The 21492-nt window shown below is 41.3% G+C and overlaps 1 pseudogene; it reads right to left on the reverse strand.

Annotated features, from left to right (window-relative positions):
- Positions 1–1830: 1830 nt before the first annotated feature.
- LOC108705956 overlaps positions 1831–21492 on the reverse strand; it is a 38390-nt pseudogene continuing 18728 nt past the window's right edge.

Raw genomic sequence — 21492 nt, forward strand, 5'->3', positions numbered from 1 at the left:
CTGAAAAACTATAACAAATTGTGACTGCTCCTTTATGCGCTCAGAAGCCCAACCCTTAAAGGGCATGTAAAGGCAAAAAAATAAAATCCCATTTTTACTTTCATTAATGAAAAAGAAACCAATATACTTTAATTAAAAAATGTGTACCGTTTTTATAAGAAACCTGACTGTATGCAGTGAAATTCTCCCTTCATTTACTGCTGTGGATAGGAATTGTCAGGTGGTCCCTAACTGCTGAGCAGGGAAACAATCATACTTATGAACAGCAGGGGGAGCCCCCGCCTTACTTCCCAGCCATGCAGAACTCAAGCAGCTTTGTTTATGATGATCCCTAAGCAGCCCAGACCACACTGAGCATGTGCACAGTCTTGGTCTTGCAAAGACGTTTAACAAAGTTACAAGATGGTGACCCCCTTTAGCCAACTTTGAAAGCATAAATTATTTGTTTGATTAGGCTTGTGGTGCAGTAAGTTCATGTTTATATTTAGTATACAAAATACAGCATTTATAGCCTTATTCTTTTTTAAACTTTACATGCCCTTTAAGGGAGAACTAAAGCTTAAATGTTGTACATTATGTTCAGCCCAAGGCAACCAAAGCCCTTTAGCAGTAAAGATCTGTGTCTCCAAAGATGCCCCAGTAGCTCCCCATCTTCTTTTCTGCTGATTCACTGCACATGCTCTGTGCTGCTGTCACTTACTGAGCTTAGTGACCCACTCACAATATACAGTACACATAGAATAGAGATGTCACAATATAAGGCTGATTAGTAATTATTGGTACATGGCAGCTCAGACACCAGTGAAATTAACATCAACATTTGATAATCAGCCCTGTAGAATCAGCTTATATTACAGACCAACCTCAGCTTGATAATTAGTGACAACCCCTAAGCTTAGCTTCTCAACAGCTGCTCAGAGCCCACTGAGCATGTGCAGTGTCATTGACACTTTTAACAGAATCCAACATAGGAAATTCCTATGACATTTTGCTGCGTATGCCTTAAAAAGAATAGCAGTGCAAAGTGCAGTCATCTCTTACAATCAGAATTGATTTTACTTGATATGACTTTTTCTTACCATAAATATTCGCCTGATTATAAAGTTGAAAAACTATTAAAGGCCAAGCAAATGAGGGTTTAAAAAAGAAAGAAAGTAAATTCCCCTTAAAAGTGTACCCCCCCCATGATTGTGCCCTAGGTGGGCTCCTACACTGTCTGCCCCTAGTTCCAGCCCTGCAGGGAGGGAAGACAGAACAGAGCAGGAGACAGGGAAAGCTCTCAGTCTAATATGTACTACATACAGTGACACAGGGCTGGGGCCCCATTAGTATTTTGTATAAAGTGTGAACAGGAGAACAATGTGGCAGTTTCAGTCTGGGTCTCAGGTGGGACATAACCGACTTTAGGGGAGTGAACAATAGAGGTGATCATTAAGTGTGAACAATACAGGGGGATCATAAAGTGTGAACAATACAGGGGATTAGAGTCTGAATTTGAGGTTTAAACAATGCAGGGAGCAGTTTATCTCTACAGTGATACCTTTTAAAGCCAGTTGGACAGGCCTGCATTAGATGATCCAACCAGGCTCTTTCAGGGGCCAAAGTTTGCTTCATAGTGTGAGTATTTATAGACCCGCCCCCAACCTAACCCTCTCTGACATTAGGGGGTGGGACATACAGGTGAGGATCTATAAATCCCCAAGTCTCAAGGCAGAATCGGGGACTTGGTCGTGGGTAGGCCCATTAAATAATTCCCAATTAAGCAGCCATGCACCCTTATTAGATCTAGACTAGAACTGTATGTATCACAATCATGCAAAGCACACAATCTGAACCAGAATTGATATTTATTGTTTCACTGCAGATTCAGAAGATTAATAAACCAAGGTGTTCTTTACTGTTTATATAAATTGCCTATGTCTTGCAGTACATCTTCCTCAGATTCCTTATGGACTGGTACAACAGGGCTGTATTTGTTCCCATAGACCTCCACTTCACAGAGCTGGAGATATTCCTCATGTTCAGGAATAGACACAGTGACGTACTGACCCACCATCCCGTGACAGGACAGAGTGATGGTTTCTTCAGAGACATCAGTTACGGTGCCACATCTGAGAGAAAAGACAATAACAGAAGCTTTAATCATATTTATGGCTGATCATTGTACATTGTGGTGCCTTTACATATCAGGCACAGAGTTGGTCCCTGGACAATTAGGCACAAACATAAGCTCAAAGAGTTGAGACTCACAGTGGGTTGTTCAGATTGGCTGTGTATCCAACACGGATCTCGGCTCACTGCAGCAGTCTCCTCTGTTCACTATCACCACCTTCTCCACTTTGTACCTGTGCTTTAGGTTCAACTGCCACCAAGATGGCTTGTCGTTACCAGTAAGGGAGCATGAACCCGCCATCATATTTGAGTCTCTATCACCATCGATAGCAGCAGCAGCATTGTACTCAGGTCTGTAATCTGAGCTCTGCGAGGCTTCTCCAAATTTTGCAACGTTAACTGCCAACAAAACATCATTATTGATTACAAAATGTTCTTTACTGGTGTTTCAGAGGTGCTGGTCTTTCTAACGTATGATGGGCTTGCTTTCAGGATCTTCTCGACACTGGTGGAGAATCTAATAGTAAAGATGGCTTCTCTATAAGGACAGTTTAGGTGACTAACAAGCAGGATTGTCACTGCCAGTTTTTGGGTGTCTAAACATGTGGTTGCCCTTAATTCCATCAATAGCTCTTTCAGTGGAGTACTTGTTTCTATTAATGGAGATTTGCTTGGCATCTCATCCCCTTGCAAGATTAATTGCTAAAACTAATTAGTGATGTTCCTTCTAGGACAATGCAAAGCCATGGGCTGAAACTTTTTGTACTGACGCTACAGTGACCTCATAAGTGCTATAAGTGATGGAGTTAATGAAACATTCTACATTTTTATGATGGAAACCATTCACATTGAGCCATAGCTGCAATGTTTTTGGGCTTCCATTAGAGAGGCGTTAGTATTACTTTATTATATCCACATTAGGCTGCAGGAAAGTATCTGCATGGAATAACTTCTGCATAGAGCTATGAAAGTAAAAATGAGAACCTAATGTGAAACCAAGAGGATTGTCCTACCTTTTTTTGTGGGGTTGGAGTGAACCCATCCGATAGAGAAGCAAACCAGCAGGAGCACAATGCACTTCATCCTAATAGAGAAGAACCAACACAATGATATATAAATATCTGTTTTGTTGAAAGGGGAAAATATAATTTGGGAGCTGAATGCACAAAATGTCTCCATAAAATATTGATAATAGGCTGAGAGCTGAGGGCAGAGGACCTCATGTACTTGTCTGTATGATAAACAGAGAGTCGTCATCTAGATTCCTTGATTTTGACTCTTTGAGTTGAGTTATAATTTTTATACAACTGCTCCTAGTTAAGGTTTACAAATGAGTGGATTTTGCACCGATATGCTCACCTTGAGTTGGTGATATTGGAATAGGGCCCAACGATCTGTTCAGGAATACAGGTATTGGGATCAAGAGCACATTAATGAACCAAAGTGGTCCTCAATCCGACTAGAAGTTTAAGTCTGCCTGGCCAGATATGGGTCGGGGAAGCCCGTCGGTTGTAGAATATACTGGCGACTTTGTGTTCTGCAGCTGATTTTGGCCTGTGTATGGCCACTTTTACTCACTGGCTATAGAAGCTGCAGTTTAGAATTAGTAGAGTCACATACCTGGCACCCCTGTATTGCACAAATGTAGAGAACAGACAACAACCCTGCATAGATCTGTAATGTTGTATTTTACTTATACAGGTATGGGACCTATTATCTATCTACCTGGAGTATGGGGGCAGTTTTGGACTCCAGTCCTTAAGAGGGATATAAATGAGCTGGAGAGAGTGCAGAGACTTACAACTAAACTGGTTAGAGGGAGGGAAGAGTTAAATTATGAGGGGAGACTGTCAAGGTTTGGGTTGTTTTCTCTGGAAAAAAGGCGCTTGCGAGGGGACATGATTACACTTTACAAGTACATTAGAGGACATTATAGACAAATAGCAGGGGACCTTTTTACCCATAAAAGAATCAACATAATAAAGACCCACCCCCTTTAGACTAGAGAAAAATAACTATTATTTGAAGCAGTTTAGGGGGTTCTATCCTATAATTGATGTTCTCTCCCTATCCCCCTTCTACTCTCCTGATATATACAATATATATATATATATATATATATAATATATATATATATATATACACACACACACATTTGTATTCAGCTGTTCATTGGTTAATACGTGCCCCCTCCATTTGTATATAGTGTTATAGTCACCAGTAACTGATTATTTGCTATTGCCCTAATAAGATCACCATTAATGAATCAATATCGACATGTGACGTAGTGATGGGTGAATCTGATGCGTTTCGCTTCGCCAAAATTGGTGAAAAAAAATTTGGTGAAAGATTCAGCAAATGCATTGAAATCAATTGGCAACAATATTTTTTGATGTGCAATGATCTTTTTCACCCATTTTTCATGCCGGAACCTGGCGAAAAATGAGTCTCATCACTACATGTGATCACTGATAATACCCACGTAAATATGACTGACTGGTGACATAAGGACTCACATGGGGGGGATATTCTGTACTTCATTAGTCATAACATCAAACATCCACAATCTTTACTTCCTTATAAAGGTGCCCAGAGCATGGCAGGTAAGTATCAAACTCAGGTGCATTACAGTTAAATATACCAATATCTATATAGAGACAGCTATAGACATGTGCACAGAATTGTAAGGTGAGTGAATATATCATATGTACCTGTCAGTTGGTCTTGTTAGTGTTGCACTTCTTTCTCCTTCACCAGCATCACCTACCTTCCCTCCAACCTGTGTAAACTTGTGTATTATAATAAATAAAGTTCCCCTTGTTGGAAAATATGAGGATATCAGAAGTAACCTCTGAGTTCCATGACCTGTATAAAAGCACTCGGCCTTCAGCCTCATGTTTTTATATGGTCATGGAACTCCTTGGTGACTTATAATATCCTTATATTTTACAATAGGGGGTACTTTATTCACTATATAAACATGACTAATGATGTCGTCAGTTATAAATGGTGAGTTGTGATGTCATTTTTGTCACATGATTCACTAAAACGTGTATTATAATAAATAAAGTACCCCTTGTTGGAAAACATGAGGATGTTAGAAGTCAACTCGGTATGAAAAATATGGTCATGGAACTCCTCGGTGACTGATAATATCCTTATATTTTACTATAGGGGGTACTTTATTCACTATATACTCTTATACTGATTTAAAAGTTGGGTTGGGTATTTCAGTGCACTGACCAACCAATCACCTTACACATACAGGAGTGTATTTAGTTGTAATATTGGTGTGTAGGTGCATCTCAGGTCATTTTGCCTGGTCATGTGATTTCAGAAAGAGCCAGCACTTTAGGATGGAACTGCTTTCTGGCAGCCTGTTTCTCCTACTCAATGTAACTGAATGTGTCTCAGTGGGACCTGGATTTTACTATTGAGTGCTGTTCTTAGATCTACCAGGCAGCTGTTATCTTGTGTTAGGGAGCTGCTATCTGGTTACCTTCCCATTGTTCTGTTGTTAGGCTGCTGGGGGGGGGGGTGATATGACTCCAACTTGCAGTACAGCAGTAAAGAGTGACTGAAATGTATGAAAGCACAAGTCACATGATTGAGGTCTCACAGATCTCTAGACCCCACAGACAGAGGCACAGAGTAGGGAAGCACATCACATACCTGTCACATTCACATCATGGTAACCTTCCAGCCAGGCCTCCATCCCAAGCAGATCGTGTTCATTCACCAGGAAGATGAGATCCTTAGCCCAGTAGATCTGCCCTTTGAGCACACAATCAGAAAGATCACTCAATATACCATGTCATATCAATGGCGAGCAGAAAAATGGCTTCAGGGAGGGACCGTTCCACTGATCTGTTTGTAGCCAGTGGATTTAGTGGATCTCTCACCTCTGAAGTACGAGGCCAGTGCCAAGAGAAGGCCAACAGCCTGGTTATTGTTCTGTCCTTCACTACAAGGAACACTCAGAACCAAAGACTCTGTACTGGCAGCACGTGGAGCTCTCAATATTCCATACACATTAGTACCTTTCACCATCTATAGGGGAGAAGTACAAGAAGGGAGAAGGATTATTAATTCTACAGTTATATGTATACTATCCAAGCTCTGCCTTATAAAACTGTGATGTTCCATCATTCTTTCTCACATCCAGATTGGCTAAACCTCTAATGATCTGCCACAAATAAAGAGTGTAAGCTCCACTGGTTAGCTACGGTTATCCCACTATGCTGTTGCTTTGGCAAGGGATCTGTCTATGTGTCTGTTTCATAAGAAATTGGGAGATAGGACTTGCACTGGCCCACAATACTCACAGGTACTGACTATGATCATTCCCAGCTTGAAGGCTCCTTGTGGTACTTGGGCAATAAGCTGTGTGTCAGCTGATACATACTGGTGATACTGATTGGTGCTGCCAGTGTGCACTACTATGTAATATAAAGTAAGTATTATATTAGTGAATCATGCTTTATGTACAGTGGGGGAAATAAGTGTTTCACAATTGCTCTTTGTCTAAGCGAGTATAACGCACTGGTACGTTCTTATGTTTTACACTGAATGTCTCCTTTAGGAAATAGTGATCACAGATCAACCATTACGTACAAATCTTTCTGTGGTCTCATCAGGAAAGGGCAGAGTTCTGACAAAACTTCCAGGCCCAGTCAAAGGTTAGGGTACAATTGAGACATTAGGATTTTAGAAACAATTTTGTGATTTTGATACAGCAATGATTGATTAATTAAGGTACATCGAATAAGCCTCTTTAAACAGGTGGGTCTTTAAGGAGCTTGAAAGTTTGGAAAGAAGGAGAAAGTCTGACGGCTGGAGGCAGAGAGTTCCAGAGAAAAGCAGAAGCCTGAGAGAAGTCTTGTAGGTGAGAATGGGCAGAAGTGATGAGAGAGAAGTGAGGCGAAGATCAGAAGCAGAGCGTAGGTTTCGTGAAGGAGTGTATTTGGAGATTAGAGATGAAATATAGGGAGGGGTTTCATTATTAAGGGCCTTGAATGTGAGTGTAAGTAATTTGAATTTGATTCTAGAAGAGATTGGGAGCCAGTGAAGGGACATACATATGGGAGCAGCTGATGTTGAGCGGTGAGATAGATGAATGAGTCTAGCGGCCGCGTTTAGAACAGATTGGAGTTGTGAAAGGTGACTTGTTGGAATACCTGTGAGGAGTAAGTTGCAGTAATCAAGGCGGGAGATGATGAGAGACTGAACCAGTGTTTTAGTTGATTCTGAACTGAGATAGGGTCGTATTCGAGCAATGTTGCGCAGTTGAATACGGCAAGATTTTGCAAGTGTTTGAATGTGTGGTGAAAAAGACAGATGTGAGTCTAAGATGACTCCTAGGCAGCCTGTGTGGTGGAATGAAAGGTGGTGTTGTTTACTGTGAGTGATATCTGAGGGACAGGGGAAGATCTTGGAGGAAATATAATGAGTTCGGTTTTAGAAAGGTTCAGTTTCAGGTGTGACATCCAGGAGGAGACAGCAGAGAGACAGTCTGTGACTTGGGAAAGGACAGAATTAGAAAGATCAGGAGTAGACAAGTAGAGTTGGGTGTCATCAGCATAAAGGTGATACTGAAGTCCAAATGACTGAATGAGTTTTCCTAGTGAAGTTGTATAGAGCGAGAACAGCAGGGGGCCAAGAACAGAGCCTTGAGGAACTCCAACAGAGAGTGGGAAAGTAGTAGAAGTAGAGTTAGAGAAGGAAACTTTAAAGGAACGGTCAGACAGATAAGATGTAAACCATGAAAGAGCAGTGTTATTATGTGGCATTAGATATGAGGCTGGGACTTCATACACCAACCACTGCTAAAACTAAACCTGCCTACTAGTAATACCATTATCTAATGTAAAACAGGTGTAACTAGGAGGCTTAACATGGGCTTAAGGTACCCCCTTAATTGGATGCAGAAGACCCTGTTGGTGTCCAGTGGAGATTAAAGAAGCTGCTCTGCTATTTGTGACTTCAGATGAGTCCCTAGATCATTATCTTGCACCCTTGAGATCACTCACCCAGCTGACTTTTTGTGAGCTGCAAACTCCCGGGCGTAGGAGACGGCTCTCTCCCCCGACACAAACTGCTCCTCCACCATAGTAGATCCCATGGAATTGTGGGAGATATAGGAGCGCAGGGTGAAAGGGTGGAATGCCAGGCCCAGGAACCAAACCACTCCAAGCAGGTAACTGAAAATACTGCATGAGACAGAGGAAAGAAAGAGGTTACCCCTGGCAACGTCTTACTGGAAACACAATAATGTGTGGGAACAGAATAAGGTTTCTGCTCTTCTTAAAGGGGCAAGTTAACTTTTAGTAGGTTATAGAATGGCCTAGTCTAGGCAACTTTTCAATTGGTCTTCATTATTTATTTTTAGTCTTTTTTTTTTTTTTCATCTTCCAGCTTTCAAATAGGGGTCACTGACCCCATCTAAAAAACAAATGCTCTGTAAGGCTACACATGTATTGTTATTGCTACTTTTTATTACTCATCTTTCTATTCAGGCCTCTCCAGTTCATATTCCAGTCTCTTATTCAAATCAGTGCATGGTTGCTAGGGTAATTTGTATCCTAGCAACCAGGTGGCTGAAATCAGGGAAATTTTAATTTACTCCCAAAATATTTGAAGTAATTGACTGTAACAATGGTTCATGTACATCTCTTATAAAACATATTTAGGTACAATGATCCCAGCACTGGGCCACATTCAATTCAGATTTATTACAGGAAAAAAAAACTGGAAGTGGATTAGGAGGAAAGTTTATTTCTCCTCCTCAAATTAAATCTCATCCATGAGTTTTCACTTGATAAACCGGGATTTTTTTTCTTACTGAAGAGAATCCGGCCCTTTGGATAGAATCATTGCAATGTAGAGTTGCACCTGCCCAGTGTAAATGATCTCTGGTATCAGTGTTATTAATAGGATAAAGGGGAAGACCATTTGGAAGGCTGGTATATAACCGTATGGGACCTGTTATACAGAATGCTCTGGACATGGGCTTGTCCGGATAACAGATCTTTCCATAATTTGGATCTTCACACCTTAAAGGAGAAGGAAAGGTTAAAATTAAGTTAGTTTTATCAGAAAGGTCTATATAAATACACCAGTAACCCCTCAAAGTAATGCTGATCTGAGTCCTCTGTCAAACAGCACATTTCTTTCCTTCTATTGTGTACTCATGGGCTTCTGTATCAGACTAACTGTTTTCAGCTTAAACCTCCAGGGCTAGGGCTTGAGCATGCTCAGTTTGTTCCTCCTCCCTCCCTGCTGTAATCTGAGCCCAGAGCCATGAGTGAGCAGGGAGAGACTCAGGCAGGAAGTGATGTCACACCAAGCTAATATGGCAGCTGCTATCCTAAACAAACAGAGAGAGCTTCTAGAGCTGTTTACTCAGGTATTGTAAAATATTCTACAGAATAAATATAGCATTCTAGCTTGCACTATTGCAGCTAATCTATTGGCAATAAAATGCCTCCATAGCTTTCCTTCTCCTTTAAATCTACTAGAAAATCATATAAACATGAAATAAAGCCAATAGGCTGGTTTTGCCTCCAATAAGGATTAATTATATCTTAGTTGGGATCAAGTACAAGTTACTGTTTTATTATTACACAGAAAAATTTAAATTTCTTGGATAAATTGGAGTCTATGGGAGACGGACATTCTGTAATTCCGAGCTTTCTGGATGACGGGTTTTCAGATAAAGGATCCCATACCTGCGTATTATATATGTTTCCAGAGCAAGTGGCATCCCTATTGGAAGGTAATAGGGGATAAGGAGAGGCGTGTCCTGTACAGGTGACAGTTGGGGAGGCCAATAATGTTAATGTGAAGCTAAAGTTGAGGCCCCCAAAGTGGAGCATGAGACCCAGAGATTGGGGCATTGGTTGTATTTCCAGCAGCCCCCGATGTCTTCTCTCTATAGGGACAACCTTCCTACTCACCATAGTGGGGTGTTCAGTCGGGTGATGAGTCGGGACAGGGCCTGGCAACGGTTTGGATCAGAGGGGAGCCCCATGATTTAGTGATCACTAATCCCTAGGTGAGTGAGTGTATGAGTGTGAGTACAAGTGAGTGAGAGTATATAGTGAATAAAGTTCCCCCTCTTGTAAAATATAAGGATATTATAAGTCACAGAGGAGTCACATGACCATATAAAAGTACGAGGCTGAAGGCTGAGTTATACAGGTCATGGAACTCTGAGGTAACTTCTAATATCCTTATAATTTGCAACTGGGGGTACTTTATTTATTATAATACACAAGTTTCAGTGAGTCATGTGACAGAAATGACATCAGAATTCACTGTTTATAACTGATGACATCAGAACTCACCGTTTATAAGGATATAATTTACAAGATATTCATGGCTCTTGTGTATTATATATATATATATATATACAGTCAGATGAGTACAAGGTGTGTCATTATCAGATGCAGGAGACAATTACACAATAATATTCCCTATAGCTGACAGGAGGGGGAGGACATTCTGCAGCGAAATTCATCTCCTTCCTGTGATGTCCTATGTCTTCTGAATGTGCATCTGGTGCTTTTACCTCATCCCCCAAATCTGCAGTCTCACCTCTGTCCTCTGCCCTCCCTTCTGAGCTGTCACTCATACCAACTCCTCCCTCTGCCCCTCCCTTCTGAGCTGTCACTCACACCAACTCCTCCCTCTGCCCTCCCTTCTGAGCTGTCACTCACACCAACTCCTCCCTCTGCCCTCCCTTCTGAGCTGTCACTCATACCAACTCCTCCCTCTACCTCTCCCTTCTGAGCTGTCACTCACACCAACTCCTCCCTCTGCCCCTCCCTTCTGAGCTGTCACTCATACCAACTCCTCCCTCAGCCCTCCCTTCTGAGCTGTCACTCATACCAACTCCTCCCTCTGCCCTCCCTTCTGAGCTGTCACTCACACCAACTCCTCCCTCTGCCCTCCCTTCTGAGCTGTCACTCACACCAACTCCTCCCTCTGCCCTCCCTTCTGAGCTGTCACTCATACCAACTCCTCCCTCTACCTCTCCCTTCTGAGCTGTCACTCATACCAACTCCTCCCTCTACCTCTCCCTTCTGAGCTGTCACTCATACCAACTCCTCCCTCTACCTCTCCCTTCTGAGCTGTCACTCACACCAACTCCTCCCTCTGCCCTCCCTTCTGAGCTGTCACTCATACCAACTCCTCCCTCAGCCCCTCCCTTCTGAGCTGTCACTCATACCAACTCCTCCCTCTGCCCTCCCTTCTGAGCTGTCACTCACACCAACTCCTCCCTCTGCCCTCCCTTCTGAGCTGTCACTTATACCAACTCCTCCCTCAGCCCTCCCTTCTGAGCTGTCACTCATACCAACTCCTCCCTCTGCCCTCCCTTCTGAGCTGTCACTCACACCAACTCCTCCCTCTGCCCTCCCTTCTGAGCTGTCACTCACACCAACTCCTCCCTCTGCCCTCCCTTCTGAGCTGTCACTCATACCAACTCCTCCCTCAGCCCTCCCTTCTGAGCTGTCACTCATACCAACTCCTCCCTCTGCCCTCCCTTCTGAGCTGTCACTCACACCAACTCCTCCCTCTGCCCTCCCTTCCCACATTCATTCTCTCTACTCGCTCTCACCCAGTTCCTGTCACCGCATTAGCCCCGCCCTCTGACATCACTGTACCATGTGCCGATCAGACAGCTTATTGGACGGACAGGGGATGCGTTCCACAGAGCAGCGCGTGCGTTCCGGAAGTGGATTTAGAGCGCTGAGAGTTTACAGCGAATCAGAGGCGGTGCCGGGGGAGCCGGGGGTTTCCACACTCGTTTGTTTCACACGTTGATGTTTCCGTGTGTAAATAATGGGAATAGCGGCACCAAGTGCAGCAGAAAGTCACTGCGAGTTCGGCCCAAAGCGAGTTGTGTTGTGTGAGTCTCTTCTTTTATTATTCACTTTCATTTTACTTCAGAGAATCTTCTACTATTGATTATTATCTCTCACTGACTCCTGTACATTCCCAGCCTAATCATTTCATTTCACTGCCATAAAGACTAAATGGAGGTGGGGGCGGAGTTTGGAGCAGATTGGGGGCAATATCCTACATTTTCATTGACAATTGTCTAATTACTCTACAAAATTCCCTCATTACAACCTCAGTGACCTTTCATTGGTCTCAGAATGTCACATGACCTGCGTGTGGACTTGAACAGCCCGGGATCTGCTTGGAGCTGCCACAGTCAAATGAAAGCACAAATTCTGCTTCTTTCTTCCAGAGTGAGGAGGCGGAGCCAGAGAAAGCCGCCAGAACTGGGGGAGGGGCCAGGGGAGGAGCATGAGGTGCCAGAGGAACGGGAGTCTGATTCCCGCCACCAATCGCTTGGACCGCAGTGTGAGGGGTGTGTGGGGGTGGGGCGAGAGAGAGGGCGTGGCAGGAGAGGGGGCGTGGTATGACAGGGGGTGTGGTATGAGAGGCGTGAGTGGGAGGTGCTCAGGGGAATTCGCTGGGGTACGAGAGTGTCAGTCACTGTTATTGCACAAAAAGGGCCTCAGACAACACAGGAAGTGCACAGTGGTCTCCGCCCCATCCTCAAGCTCCTCCCACATTTCCTTTCCTAAATACAGGAGTTTGGGAAGTGACACAGGCCCTGCCACTTGGGGGGATCCCATTCCCTCTGATCTATATATGAGCTGGGGGGATTCTTCCGTTTCTTCTCCTGCCCCTCCCCCATTGTACACTCCCCTCTCAGTCTCCCTCTATTTAAAGGGCAACTTGTCTCAGTAAGACACTCCTGTAGGAACTTCTAGGGGATCATTTTGGCCCCAGGCTTATGGGAATTGGGGTACAAAGCGCAACACTGAGTTACATTGTTACAAGTTTTCCCATTGGCCAAACATTCATTTTGGTTTATGTTTTGGGAAAGTAAAAATGGGCAGTGCCTTTGGGGGTGTTATTTGGGAAGGTGGTTGGATGAGAGACCATTAAATTGGGCTCATCTGATGCCCCTTCAGAGCCACTGGAAATGGAGGCCAATGTTTGTCCTGTTGGCTTTTCTATTGGCCTGAGTGTGACTGAGCCCTAATTGCAGCTCTTGCGCCCCTTCATTTGGTGCCATGCGCAGGGGGGATGAGCTTTATAACTGACCAGAATTCCATAGCCCCCCCATATACATGAGTCTGGGACAGAGGGTTGATATGAAGGAGGGGGCAGGTAGGTCATTACTGTAAGTGGCTGCTGAGGTGACGCACAGGGTGCCCAGAGTTCTGTATTACAGACACACTCCTCTTATTCCTCCCACAGTGTGAGTGGGGGCTGGGCAGCAGTGACAATATTGCCCCCGGAAAAAAGGATCTGGGGGGGACCCTCTATTTATGAAAAAAGACCCAGAGAATTGTGCCCAACCCTCCTCATAGCAGCCGAGTGCCCTTTCCAATGGAGTCACAGCTTTTTCATGGGCTGTCCCCCATCATTATCTCCCCCCATTAAACTGCACCCCCTCATCCTGCCAGTATGTACCCCCAGGATGCCTTTACTTTGGGCTTTGTGGGATTTCTGAGGGAGGGGTGTCAGGTGATTAGGGATCCGGCGCATTAAGGGTGGAATTTAGGAGAAGCCCATATTTATGGGGGGACATTTACTTTCAGGCTAAAGTGCACTAAGAGTAACCCAAAGACTCCAGGGTTTTGATTGGCCTAGGAATGTTCTGTTCATGGAATGAGATTTCTGATTGGTTGCTGCACCTAGTACTACTGAGTATCACTATATGTCTCTCTGCTGAGTCATAACAAACCTTGTCCCGTGTGTGTGCGCAGGGAATGGCCGGGGTCAAGATGAAATGCATTGTGGGAAATGTGTGTATGGCTGATAGAGCTGAGGATTGGGAAGGGGCGCGGGGGGTGGGGCCTGTCCTTTATACGGAGCCATTGCTGGACTGTGCACTGGATATTGACCCCCCTCCCCAGAGACTCCCATTGGTATTTCCTTAATGCTGAATGGTTTGTCTGTTATCCAATAGGAATGAACTCATTGCAGATACAGCGTCCGTGAGCTCCGATTGGTTCTCATGGAATTGTTCCCATTTGTAACATTTTCCACCAACTAAAGAATAAAAAATCCTATTTATCTTTATTGATCAACACTCGTGTCTTTTATTTGTTTGTCATTTCCAAAATAAGGGCCCTGCCCACTATCAGCAGCTGCTTTTATTGCCTCTCTCTCTCGGGGCAAAGTCTGGAGACTCAGGAGCAGGGGGGCAACAAGGGGAAGAAGTGAAAGAGGAATCACTAAGAATTGTCTGGGTGTTTGATTAGTGTTAGACGCCCATGGGTCTGGCAGCTTCAGGCCAACAAAATGCACCTCCATCAGCAGAATTCTATGTAGCGCTACAACAGGGCCACAGGAGGAACCTTTCTCACATGTTTCCTAAGCAGAAGAACATGAGAGCAGCCAGCGAGTGCAGTGAGTGAGTGTCAGATGCTCCGAAGGGGAAATGAATTGACAAGAAAGCGCTTGATATTCAGCCTCTGTTCATGTTTCCATTGAAATAAATGACATTTGCTGATCATTTTCTTGTGCTCCATTTATATGTGACACACGCAATATGTTCATGGAATGTTACATACATGTATTTCACTAGCTGCAGCCATAATGCCAATGCTACAGACTGATGAGAGAATGGGACACGGCCCCCTGAATACTGGCACACACGTGGGGGGCTTCTGTCTAACTGCCCCTCTTGCCCTTTTATTACACTCCCCCTGGGACTGGATATACTTGTACAGACAAGCACACAGCATAATGCACTTAAATGGTGTTGTTCAACTACAACTTCCAGAATCCACTCCATAAAAGTGATACTTTAGCAGCAGTTTTATTTTTGGCCAACACTGCTATAAACTATATAGGGAGGGAAGACTGGTTAGCAATGGTATCTTCCACTCTCCACTCATGTTGTGGTTACAGTTGCTATGCAGTGATGTCACAAAGCTGCCTGCTGCATCATCACATGACATTTCAAGGCTGAAATAACTGTCCCTACTGTGATGTCATAATGGTAAGAGCCAGTAAAAAGCCAGTAAACATCCCTGCTGCTCTCAGATGCACCGGACGAGCCTGGAAGAGAGACGTGCAACAAGATGCAGAGAGGTAAGTGGCCTGCAAATAGCATCATATATATATATATATATATACCCCCTGCTGTCATTTCTATAGATTTTATACATCACTGAGGAGTTACGTGACCATATAACAGCACAAGGGTGAGACTTATAATATGTTCTTACTATATATGATGCTAGGGATGCTGGGTGTTCTAGTTCAACAGCAGGAGGGCTGGGGGTTAATAGAAAGCACATCAATGAATTAATTAATGGACTGTATCAATTAGGGAGGCATTGACTCCACTATGGGATTATTTGATCTTTAATGAGAGCTGGGAAGCCTCCAATATTAAAGAGAGGATAAGGGAGGGGCTTAATTGTGCCCCAATAGTTGCAATTGGGTGGGATGTGGGATAGATGGGTGCTGCACCCGGCTCTGTATAGGTGTTGGGAATGTCGGGGTGTCCCAATTGAATCTAAACTAGAACTGCCCCAGTGGGTTTATTTACATAGAAGGGAAAAGTCCGAGGCCCCAGTCGTTCCTATATGAGCACTGACTTGTGATTTACACACTCAATTGGAACAGTCGCTCTATTACGATTCACATGTATCTTATCAGCCATACAACAGCTTCATCTATAGAAAAGGACCTGAGAACCCCCACTTTATGTTTTTCAGGGGACCAGAGCAAATGTGGTACAAAATCCAGGAAAATGTAAAATCAGGGAAAACCACTATGTATTAAATAATATATATAAGTATATACTTACACTCAAGGGATGAGGTTTTACTGTACAGGTATGGGATCCGTTATCCAGAGACTCGCTATCCAGAAAGCTCTGAATTACGGAAAGTCCGGCTCCAAAAGACTCCATTATAATAAAATAATTCGAATTTTAAAAAAAGATTTCCTTTATCTCTCCCAATTAATCCATATTGGAAGCAAAACCAGCCTATTGGGTTTATTTAATGTTTATATGATTTTCTAGTAGAGGATTTTCTAGTTAAGGTATGAAGATCCAAATTATGCAAACATCCATTATCCAGAAAACACCTCAGTTCCTAAGAATTCTGGAAACCATGTTCTATACCTGTATATAAAAGTGTCACATGAATATAAAAAAAAAAAATATATATATATATATATATATATATATATATATATATATATATTCTGTTTTAGATGACTTAGGGGAATATTTATCAATGTTCAAATTTCAAGTTTATTGGAGTTTCTAAAATTGTCTCTTACTGTTCTATAACTCACAAATAAACACCAATCAATAATGAATTAATACATTTCCATCCTTAGCAGAAAACTGTGATAACTGTGAATAGTCAGAATCCAATTACCCTGTCATATCAGTGATAATAACCACCAATTTTAATATATAAGTAAAAACTCCCAATATTAATATATCAGTGATAATAACTCCAAATATGAATATATCAGTGATAATAACTCCCAATATTAATATATTAGTGATAATGACTCCAAATATTAATATATCAGTGATAGTAGATACCAAAATTAATATATCAGTGATAATAACTTCCAATATTAATATATCAGTAATAAAAACTACCAATATTAATATATCAGTGATAATAACTCCAAATATTAATATATCAGTGATAGTAGATACCAAAATTAATATATCAGTGATAATAACTTCCAATATTAATATATCAGTGATAAAAACTCCCAATATGAATATATCAATGATAATAACTCCCAATATTAATATATCATTGATAATAATTACCAATATTAATGTATAAGTGATAATAACTCCCAATATTGATATATAAGTGATAACTCGCAATATTTATATATGTGATAACTCCCAATATGAATATATCAATGATAATAACTCCCAATATTAATATATCAGTAGTAATAACTCCCAATATTGATAAATGTGATAACTCAAAATATTAATATATCATTGATAAAAACCACCAGTATAAATATATAAGTGATAACTCCCAATACTAATATATAAGTGATAACTACCAATATTAAAATATCAGTGATATCTACCAAATTATTAGATTGTAGATAATAAATCCCAATATTACAGTCCCTAAATACAGCCCCTAAATAAAGTCCTTAAACACATCCCCTAAACAAAGTCCCTAAATACAGTCCCCAAATACACCCCATTAAATATATCCCCTAAATACAGCCCCTACATACATCCTCTGAAAACATTCCCTAAATAAAATCCCTAAATAAAACCCTTAAATGCATCCCCTAGATACAGCCCCTAAAACATTCCCTAAATAAAGCCCCTAAATACAGCCCCTGAATAAAGCACCTGAATACAGTCCCTAAATCCAATCCCTAAATACATCCCATAAATACAGCCCCTAAATAAACCTCCTAAATACATCCATTAAATACAGTCCCTAAATAAATCCCATAAATACAGCCCCTAAATACAGTCCCTAAATCCAACCCCTAAATACATCCCATAAATACAGCCCCTAAATACCATCCCGAAATACAGTGCCTAAATAAATCTCCTAAATACAGTCCCTAAATACATCCCCTAAATACAGCCCCTAAATAAAGCCCCTAAATGCATCCCCTAAATAAAGCCCTAAAAACATCCCCTAAATACAGTCCCTAAATAAATACCCTAAATACAGTTCCTAAATACAGTCCCTAAATACAGTCCTTAAATCCAACCCCTAAATAAATCCCATAAATACAGCCACTAAATACATTCCTAAAATATAGTGCCTAAGTAAAGCACCTAAATACATGCCATAAATACAGTCCCTAAATACACCACCTAAATAAAATCCTTAAATACAGTTCCTAAATACAGCCTATAAAAACATCCCCTAAATATTGTCCCTAAATACAGTCCATAAATAAAACCCCTACATGCATCCCCTAAGTAAAGCCCTAAAAACATTCACTTAATACAGTCCCTAAATAAAGCTCCAAAATACATCCCCTAAATAAAGCCCCTAAATACAGTCCCGAAATACAGTCCCTAAATGCAGTCCCTTAATACAGTCCCTAAATACACCCCCTAAACACACACCCTAAATATAGTCCCTAAATGCAGTCCCTAAATGAATCCACTACATACAGGCCCTAAATACATCCCCTGAATAAAGCCCCTTAATACATCCCCTAAATAAAGCCCCGAAATACAGTGCCGAAATAAAGCCCGTAAATACGGTTCCGCAATACAGTCCATAAATAAGGTCTGTAAATACATCCCCGAAATACAGCCCCTTAAAACATCCCCTTAATACAGTCCCTAAATACATCCCATAAATACAGCCCCGAAATACAGTACCTCAATACAGTACCTAAATTAAGCCCCTAAAAACATCCCCTAAATACATTACCTAAATACGCCCCCTAAATGCAGCCGCCAAATACAGCCCCTAAATATATCCCCTACATACAGCCCCTAAATACAGTCCCAGAATAAATTCCCTAAATATGGTCCCTAAATAAACCCCCTAAAAAAAGTCCTAAAAACATCCCCTAAATACAGTCCCTAAATAAAGCCCATAAATGCAGCCCCTAAATAAAGCTCCTAAATACAGTCCCTAAATACAGCCCCTGAAAACATCCCCTAAATACAGTCCCTAATTAAAATCCCTAAATACTGTCCTTAAATACAGGCCATAAATACAGTCCCCAAATACAGCCCCTAAAAAAAGCCCCTATATGCATCCCCTAAATAAAGCCCTAAATACAGCCACTAAAACCATCCCCTAAATATATCCTATAAATACAGCCCTGAAATACAGACCCTAAATAAAGCCCCTAAGAACAGTCCCTAAATACATTCCCTAAAAACAACCCCTAATTATATCCCTTACAAACAGCCCCTAAATACAGCCCTTAAAAAAATCCCCTTAATACAGCCCCTTAATACAGTCCTTAAATAAAGCCCCTAAATGCATCCGCTAAATACAATCCCTAAATAAAGCCATAAACATCCCCTAAATAAAATCCCTAAATAAAGCCCTAAACACATCCACTAAATAAAGCCCCTTAATACTGTCCCTACATAAGGCCCCTAAATGCATCCCCTAAATGAAGCCCCTTAAAAGATCCCCTAAATACATCCCATAAATACAGCCCCGAAATACAGTACCTAAATAAAGCCCCTAAATACATTCCCTAACTACACCCCCTAAATACAGTCGCTAAATACAGCACCTAAATACATCCCCTAAATACAGCCCCTAAAAACATTCCTTTAATACAGTACCTAAATATAGTCCCTAAATAAACATTCCCTAATAAGTGCCTAAATAAACCCCTAAACACCTCCCCTAAATGAAGCCCCGAAATACAGTCCCTAAATAAAGGCCCTTAATAAACCCCCTAAATAGAGTCCCTAAATACTGTAATAAAATAAAGCCCCTAAATGCATCCCCTAAATAATGCCCCTAAATACAGTCCTTAAATAAAGCCCTTAAATAATTCCCCTAAAAATAGTCCCAAATACAGGCTCTAAATACATCCCCTAAATACAGACCCTAAATATAGTCCCTAAATAAAGCCCCTAAATGCATCACCTAAATAAAGCCCCTAAATACAGTCCCTAAATAAACCCACTAAATGCATCCCCAATATAAAGCCCTAAAAAATCCCCTAAATTCAGTCCCTAAATAAAGCCCATAAATACATCCCCTAAATACAGCCCATAAAAACATACTCTAACTACAGTCCCCAAAAATAGTCCCTAAATGCATCCACAAAATAAAGACCCTAAATACAGTCCCTAAATAAAGCCCCTAAAAACATCCCCTGAATAAAGCCCTAAAACATCCCCTAATAAAGCCCCTAAATACAGTTCCAAATACAGTCCCTAAATACAAGTTTCAAATACAGTCCCTAAATACAGTCCCTAAATACAGTCCTAAATACAGGCCCTAAATACAGTCCCTAAATACAGCCCTAAATACATCCCATAAAAACATCCCATAAAACATCCCTAAATACAGTCCCTAAATATGGTCCATAAATACAATCCCTAAATAAAGCCCCTAAATGTATTCCCTAAATAAAGCCCTAAAAACAACTGCTAAATACAGTCCCTAATTGAAGCCAATAAATACGCCCTATAAAACATCCCCAAAATACAGTGCCTAAATAAACCATAAATGCATCCCCTAAATAAAGCCCCTAAATAAAGTTCCCAAGTATAGTCCCTAAATATAAAGTCCTAAATAATCCCCTAAATACAGTCCCTAATAAAGTCCCTAAATACAGGCCTGAGTATAGTCCCTAAATAAAGGCCCTAAAATATACCTAAATGAAGCCCCTAAATACAACTGCTAAATACAGACCCTAATTGAAGGCCCTAAATACAGCCCCTAAATAAAGCCCATAAATGCATCCCCTAAATAAAGCCCCTAAATACAGTTACAAAATACAGTCCGTAAAAAAAGCCTATAAATACATTCGATAAAATAAAGCCGTAAAAACAACTGCTAAATACAGACCCTAATTGAAGCCCCTAAATACAGCCGCAAAATAAGGCCCGAAATACAGTACGTAAATAAAACCCCTAAATGAATCCCCTAAATAAAGCCCTAAAAACATTATAAATACAGTCCATTAAAAATATACCCTAAATACAGTCCCTAAATATAGTCCCTAAATGCATCCCCTAAATAAAGCTCCTAAATACAGTCCCTAATAAACTCCCTAAAAACCTCCCTTAAATAAGTACCTAGATAATGCCCTAAATACATCCCCTAAATAATGCCATAAAAATCCCCCTAAATACAGACCCTAAATAAAACCCGTAAGTAAAGTTCATAAATGCATCCCCTAAATACAGTCCCTAAAAAAAAAACCTAAATGAATCCCCTAAATAAAGCCCTTAAAACATCCCCTAAATAGTCCCTAAATAAAGCCCCTAAATACATCCCCTAAAGAGTCCCTTACTGTAACTAATAAAGCCCCTAAATGCATCCCCTAAATAAAGCCCCTAAATTCATTCCCTAAATAAATCCCTAAAAAAACTGCTAAATAATGTCCCTAATTGACGCCCCTAAATACAGCCTCTAAATAAAGCCCATAAATGCATCCCCTAAATAAAGCCCCTAAATACAGTTCCAAAATACAGTCCCTAAATACAGTTCCAAAATACAGTCCCTAATACAGGCCCTAAATACAGGCCCTAAATACAGTCCCTAAATACAGTCCTAAATACATCCCATAAACATCCCATAAAACATCCCCTAAATACAGTCCCTAAATATGGTCCAAAAATACAGTCCCTAAATAAAGCCCCTAAATGTATTACAT

This window comes from Xenopus laevis, chromosome 6S (assembly GCF_017654675.1).
Source record: "Xenopus laevis strain J_2021 chromosome 6S, Xenopus_laevis_v10.1, whole genome shotgun sequence".
Classification (NCBI taxonomy): domain Eukaryota; kingdom Metazoa; phylum Chordata; class Amphibia; order Anura; family Pipidae; genus Xenopus; species Xenopus laevis.